We start from the raw sequence: 7,796 nt of genomic DNA on the forward strand, positions 1-7,796 counted from the left end.
GCATCAAAGCAGAGCAGTTGCTGAGGCCCTTGCAGGAGGAATGACTGCCTAAATATCAGCCCTTTCAGCTGTTCTGTCCACTGCATTGCCTACAGGATATCAACATTAAAACATCGTTTTTGATAGGGTGGGTAGTAACACACTACTTCAAACACACATGAGTAAAAAGTTGTCTCAAGCAACAAATAGGCTAGGCTACTCTTCTTATTATTTTTTTTAAAACTGTACTGTGTCATTGTGTCATTACACATTTTTTTGTTTTTCACACATGCACAAAATATTTCTGCTGGTCCAAAATCTCAAAATGTCTGCTGGTTCAAAACTTTATGTGAACATCTCAACATATGAATGCCCCTGCAATTTCTGCATTCATATGTGTTATGACAAAAAACTATGGTTCTACAGCAGTTAATATGAATGACAACTTCCACACATGAAAATATAACGATAATGACACAAAGAACTACTTCACATTCATCAACACAAGGAGAGATTTTCTCCTTATCGTTGGTCAGTGGTCTCTTTTATCGTTAGAGTAATCGTTGCTGGTGTGAACGTCCCTTAAGTGTGTTGTGCATTGTCAGCTGGGCTGATATCAGAGAAACAGGAGACTTACCTCTAACCCACAGCCCGACTCTTCCTTCTTCTCTTCCTCCATTGATGACCTGGCATGTGTACACTTCTTCATCCATTCTTCTGCCCTCTTTCAGTCTCAGGGACACGTCTCCTCTCTGCAGCTTCTGAGTGTCCACACTCACTCTGCCCTCATAACCCTCCCGTACTGTTATGTCACCATTCTTATACAGGTAAATACACTCTGCTCTCTTAAACCACCTGATCTCCATGGCAACAGCACTGGTTGCAGGAGAGAGGTAACAGCGCAGAGTGACATCCTGGCCAGGAGAAAACTCCTCAATATCATGATGCTTGACCAGTTTAAATTCTGTGGGCAAACAGAGAGCTGTGTTAATGACTTTCTCAAACATACACTCTATCTCTCTCTCTCTCACACACACACACACACACACCCCAAGATGAGATACACACTGTAAAAATTACAACTCAAAATTGTTCACCTTACTAAGATTTTTGCATTCACTGACAATAACTTGAACTGTCTGTTGTGAGCTACTTGAACTCACTTTCAGAAGTTTCTGATGAAAAGTTCATCTTACTTTATAAATTGAGTTGATTTTATTTTGAAGTTGTAGTTGGCACCCAGTTAGAGTGCCTTTTTTTCTGCCAAATAAGATTTGTAAATAAATATAATTCAATAGAAATAGAAATTCAGAAATACATGGAAAACTAGAAAGAAAAACTGTTATCTCTGTTATCTCTAAACGTGATGCATTTGGTTTTTTGAGTTTTCCTTACTTTACAAAGACTTTTGAGTTCTGCCAACTCAAGTTTTTGGGGAGCGTTACATAGAAATTTGGAGTTCTACCAACAATTGTAAGTTATGGTCAGTATGTCTTACCTTTTTCTCTGCTTCCAGCTGCCATTTTGTGCTCCTGAAACAGACAGATCACTGTCATGCTCTCAAATATCAATCCTTCAATTCTATCATTTTTTCTGTGGTACATTGGTACTCAGAAAGATTCTGACAGTTAATAAATTACTGTGTATTAGGTCTATGATAGATGTATAGTTATATTAGACATACTGCAGTAACTTTGACCTCCAAGAAGATAATCATTAACCAAACATCTTCAATCTACTGTACCTTCCCTTCCCCCACCTCTGTCTAACTTTCTTTCCATTCTTGCCCCTATTTCCATCTGACTTTACCTCTTATTTTTGACTCTACATAGAACTACATTGTACGTTTTTAAAGAGAACATAAATAATTTATATATATGGTCTTACCTCAGTCTAGTGGTTCAGCGAAGTTGTGTTTCTTCTGATTCTTCTGAATCTCAACAAGGCTTAACACAAACTGTGAATGAGTGTTTCACCGCAAACCGAAGAGCTCCTCTTCAGAGAGAGACGGAGGCCATTTTTTCCCCCAGAAAGAATCTCGTTTGGAGTCGCTGATCTACTGACTTCACTTCCTTTCTCTGCAGTGCAATCGTGATGGCTGAGTCCCTGGATCAGTCCTTTCCCCTTAGTCCTTACCAGTTGTTACTATTATTACTAGTTTAGCTCAGGTTGATCAACCAAAACAGCACAAATGCTTTACATACAAACAGATCCAACAGAACTGCAAATTGAAGTCAGTCTATGGTAAGCAGACTCTGACCATAGAGGAAGGTTCAGATCAGGTTTATGGTCTTTCAATAATTAACCTCCTGAAAAGGGGTGTCAGTAGTCACAGAGTGCATCATCAATCACAGTATTTTTCATCACAGACCAGATTTAGATTCAGCAAAGAATGGGAATATTCATCAATACTATTTGTATGTCAAGTTTTTCAGAACAGAGCCTCATAACACACTGGTGACCCGGCCGAGGCTGATCAAGCCCCAGCCCATGTCCAAGTGGTGCCCTACTGGCACCACTTATTCAACTCAATGCAGTCCGGGTGATATGTGATGGAATGTTCAGCTGTGACCCAGTCTCAAGCAAACCATCACAACATGCCCTGTGTTTCATCGTCCTGGCTGCGGTGTGGGTACCTGTGCTGTTGCTGAGCCCCTTGTTTTTTGCATGAGCTACGGTCTTCAGGACATGAGCGTGACAATAGCGATAGCTTCCCTCCCTCACCCCAAAGGGGGCAAGCATGTGAACAGGTTGGATGGGTTGGAAAGGACATCATAAACACCCTGGATCAAGAAGACTTTCTAATGAGGAGACACAGCACTCAAAACATTTTCCATAGAAATGCATGGGGTTAGTTTGTAACGCAATAGGGCAGTTGTCTACACATATCCCGCCCCTTCCGTGGCAAAGAAGTCGACATATGAATACATTGTGCCAATCATGTGGTGTGTTGTGAATACATTGTGGCAATCATGTGTTGGGATCTCGCTGCTGGAGCAAGGTTGGTGTCGTGAAGCCTTGCGGACGAGCATTTCTGTCGAAGTTGATGCCCGATAAGTGCACAAAAAGCGTTGCAATATGGCCGCAGAGTGGAGAGACTTGTCTAAAAGGACTTTGCTTAATCCTCTTGGGGTTCCAGTCAGGTGTCCTGCCAGGTGATCCTCCTACTCCGTTGCCTGTTTCCACTTCACCCAAGCACTATGTTGTTTCATGGTGTTGTTAAGAATGTACAATGTCCATGTCAATATTTGCATGTGTCAAGACTAAACTTAGGAATATCCATACGAACCTTTGGCAATTTTGGGATTTGCTCTGCAGGTCAAGAGGCCATTGAAGCCCATTTCCAATGTCCCTAAAACACAGGCACACAAATACAATCGCTAATCCGGCATGGATGTGTATTTCTTTGGAATTGAGAAAACAACTGCATTTAAAACATTCATTTACAAGAATGCTGCACTTCTGAAACAATTTGGTTTAATGCACCAATTTAGTTTCACTGCTAGTTACGACCCTGCTGGAAGTCATAAGTCAATTAACCTTTTCCATACCCACTCTCAATTATAATTGAAAAGGTCTAGATGCTAACCAGGCTAGACTAAACCCTTATACAGTATGTTCTCAGTATTCAACACAGTTGTCTTTATCGGAATGTCAGACTGACTTTTTGATCATCTTATTCCAAATGATCCACACGACCAGTGCATGCCTGTGATGGAGTACCGTCTCTACAGTTGAGTATGCGCTCCGACTGCCATGCTAATGGCCCTGGTTCTTTGGCGTTGCGGTCAAGTTGCAGGTTTAGTGCCCCAGAAACCAGGGTTCAAGACCGGGTGGGGTCACTGGTCTCTCCCTTTGCTCCACTGGTTAATGCCACCACTCTAGCAAAAGTCTCTTAATGTTATTTAGACCTTAGAATGAGAAATAATCCATATATAACCTAAAATAACACGACAGTAGATGATTTATATGTTGATTATGTGTAATTTTTTTAGCAAAAGGACTGGAGCTACATGTCTATTACTTGACCTGTTTCAGCAAGTTTTGTGTGTTTGGCTGCAGATGCTGTTGCTGGTATCCTATGCAACTTTACAAGAAAACACAACAGAAATTGAAAGCATTTGTTTAGCTGAGTATTTCCCCCTACGTCATCAAAGTAATGTCTTATGTACAATGCCCAACATTTGCTGTGTGCCAGCCACACAGCTGGGGAAGTCCATGTAGAAACAACACATGCTGAGAATGTATATGTCTGCACGTGTGGCTTAGCTGGGGCAGACCAAACGTGCAAGCTTGGCCAAGGTTCTTTTTTTTGCCAAGAGATAGAATTGCTTGATAAGCAAGACAATAATGAAAAGCCTATCACCTATACAAAGTTTCGCTTCATGTGGACATTCCCCAAGCACAAGACACAGATCTGATGTCATCTAAGGGATATAAATAGCTTCTTTTGGCTAATCTGATATCTGATCAAGGTGGGAAGCCACTGATAAGACCTCCAGCACCATCGAGCCTGTCTTCTCATTTAATGAAGAAAATAACTGCAGACGGAACTGCTCCGGTGGCGCTACTCTTTGTCATCGTTAGTCAGTACATCTTGAAACTGGATTTTGACTGTCCTTGTGCAAACTCTGGAACTCTAGCTATCTGTGCATTGTACCTGGTGTTGCCATTTTTAGATAGATAGATAGATAGATAAATACTTTATTGATCCCCAAGGGGAAATTCAGGATATTCATCATAACCATATTCATCATCATCATCCTAAGATCAAAAGGATCTTCAGAAGATGCTACCGAAGATGTTGTTGTGACCATCAGTTCTCCTGTGCAACAAATAATAAGAGGTACTATTTGTATACATTAGGCAGACGAGTCATGAAAGGGCTGATCGTGGCATCAATGTGGATCATAACAGCACTTTTTGATGGAGACTGGTATGTATGCGTGTCTACTTTCAACGGATTGGACCAAAACATTTCCTGCACAGCTAACTCCGATCCAGAACCAAAGATTAAACTAAATGCTTTACGTAGTCAATCAAAGGTAAGTCAAATTATGTCTAATATATTTTCAGCTTTTTAGCATAACTTAATGATATTTTCCTGCCTGTACTACATACAGTAGAGCAATGTGCAAAGGTTTTAGGCACATTTGAAACAATGCAGTCATGTTTTTGAAATTACATCATCAATTAACATCAAACAACGCGAAACAAATCAAATTTTTAAAGAGAAAATGAAAAACATAAGGCTATAAGGAAAGTATTGTGAGATATATTGATACAGACGATATTGCTCTCAAAGTGCCACCTCAGCAAAGCACAATATAATGTTATGAGAAAATGTCTGCATGGAACTGGCATTTTGTTCTCCTTTTTAAATAACCTTTTATCATGTGCAACAAGTCAATGATCACATGTCTTTGACAATTTCATTTTCAGGTCTATGGCTTTGGCTGTCTTTTTGCACTGGCACTTCTGTGGATGATATGTTCACCTATTCCTTGTCTGCGTAAACCTTTTTACAAACTCAAGTATGCAAAGTATGCCCGGATGCAGACACATGCACATGCAAGAGCAATTGCGTGAAAACGCAAAAAAGCAAGCACACACAATATGTGAAGGTCCATTAAAAAAAATCTTTCAACAAGGACCAAATGATGATCAAATGTGGATTGAAATCTCAAAACCAACATTTCACCTCAACTGTCTCCAGACCCCGTCAAATACACCAGATTGTCCCCACACTGACATGCACGAATAAACATGACAACCATTCTGCTCTTATATGATTGTTGCCAAATAAATAATAGCATCTGCTTTGAGATGTGTTTGAAATGTGAAATATCTAAACAATTGAAGTAGCTAGGCATTTTCAAGTTACCTGGCTTTGAAATAACAGCACATTTCTGCATTGTCTCCAACACTGCAAAATGACATCCCACTTTGTATTAGAAATAAAGGTTGAAATGCATAACCACATGGTAGCCTAATTACAAGACATTGTAAAATCAGACTTACCAATGATGCCAGCCCTTGGCCTGCACTTATTCGTGGCAGCGCTTGTACTTGTAACCTACTAGCCACAACAGCAGGCTGGCTCTTTACATTTGTTAATTTTGGTGTCTTTTTTTAGCAGCTCTGAAGCTTTATCTTGTTTCTGTGAATTTTCATGCCTCCTATGGCTAGACATTTTGGCAGGTACTTTGAGAATGACAATAACACTAAACTTGACACTACAATATGAGGACCCCTAGTGGTCGAGACCCTGGGCTGCAGCCCATATAGCCCATTGGCCCTGATGAGCACATGTGCAAACACAGGTCACTTCAGGACAGAAATGCAGAGGAGTAAGATATACTAGGGGTGCGAGTTTGACAGTGTTTTTTGCCGACAGCGCATGCGGACTGTGGCCACAGGGAAGACAGATGCACGAAGTGGGCTGAGTAAGGCCGAAGTTAATTAATAAAAGATAGATAGATACAGTGGATCCGAATGTAACACTGGTTGCATATGATCGATTTATTCAATATCACTTCACTGGAGAGGTGTCGCCCATTTTAGAGTCCCCGCCTTGACGTAGCTTCCCGCTATATCACCACCGAACTGGGGCCAAGACAGAGAGAGAGGTCTTGAATGATTTTGATGTATGCCACAACAATGCATGCATAAATATTATATTATTTATTAGATGATTTAGGTATAGATTGAGGAGGAGAAATTACATGGAATTATGTGTTTTTTTTAAATAGAGGCTACAATCTCTCTGACATGGTGAGATGGCAGTGTTATAGGGGAGCCCTCTCTTTATTTGTCATACTCCTACTTGACGAAGCCATTTCAATTTTACATGAGCAGTACAATTTGCATGCTGCTTTCTTGACATAGTGGGGATTCGTCTTATAACCACTAGGGGCGCACATGACCAAAAGTAAGTGTCAAAGTGTAAAACCTCCAGATGAAATCCATTATAATGAATCCATTAGCTCATGACCTTCCACTATATATATATATAGGACTATATATATATATATATATAAAATACATTGCATTTTGATTATGTATTCTATACCTCCTTTCTAACTTAGTTTAAGTGTTGCATTGCACTGTGTGTGTGTGTACAGTAGCTAATAAAAGGGCAATAGTCAGAGTTTACAAATTATAGATCAACATTTTCTGCTGGCGCCGGATAACAAGCATCTCTGAACTGACCACATTTCAGCCCTCTAGGTCACTTGATATGACTTGATGAGGTCTTGTGAAGCTGTGAGCAAAGGTAGATCAATATAGAATGAAAAATGAGTACTTTAGACCATTATTTGCCAAGGTTCGCTCATGGGTTTGGTAAAATTCCCTATGGAAACTCACCATAGGACTTTTGATTACTCAAAATGCATACTGACAAAGCCTTACTGTGTGGCAACCTCTTGGTGTAGAAGCATAATCCTGGTCTCAAATGAAAGGTAACACTAAGGTTTTTGTAGACTATTTTGGATTGTATGTCAGATGTTCTGATATAGAATGACTACACAAAATATGGAATAATGATTCCTATGAATATTTCAATACCCAATAGAGTACTAAAGTGTGACATCACGTGACACCACAAATTGTAGTTTGTCATATGACTGATTTATTCTCAGTTCCTCCCTCAGTGCCAGCTCATACCAGCTCAGACTTTCCATCATGTCAGTTTTCCCTGTGGTTAGTTTGTCTTGTGGCAACAGCACACATACGAAGCGGAAGTGCATTCACTGATGCCATGCCATGCATTATTACTTTGGAGCGCATATGGGGTCCCAGTAGACTAGCGCACA

The 7,796-nt window shown here is 40.2% G+C and overlaps 1 long non-coding RNA gene across 1 annotated transcript; it reads left to right on the plus strand.

Moving 5' to 3' along the window:
- The first annotated feature begins 4,467 nt into the window (after nt 1-4,467).
- LOC143099951 (uncharacterized) lies at nt 4,468-5,804 on the plus strand. The gene is made up of 2 exons (XR_012981776.1): nt 4,468-5,024; nt 5,422-5,804. It is a non-coding gene; the product is annotated as an uncharacterized LOC143099951 (long non-coding RNA).
- Nucleotides 5,805-7,796: the final 1,992 nt, after the last annotated feature.

Source organism: Alosa pseudoharengus, unplaced genomic scaffold (assembly GCF_046254945.1).
Source record: "Alosa pseudoharengus isolate Yale_2024_CS ecotype anadromous, Long Island Sound unplaced genomic scaffold, YU_APseudo_1.1 YU_APseudo_1.1_scf_3, whole genome shotgun sequence".
Lineage (NCBI taxonomy): Eukaryota > Metazoa > Chordata > Actinopteri > Clupeiformes > Clupeidae > Alosa > Alosa pseudoharengus.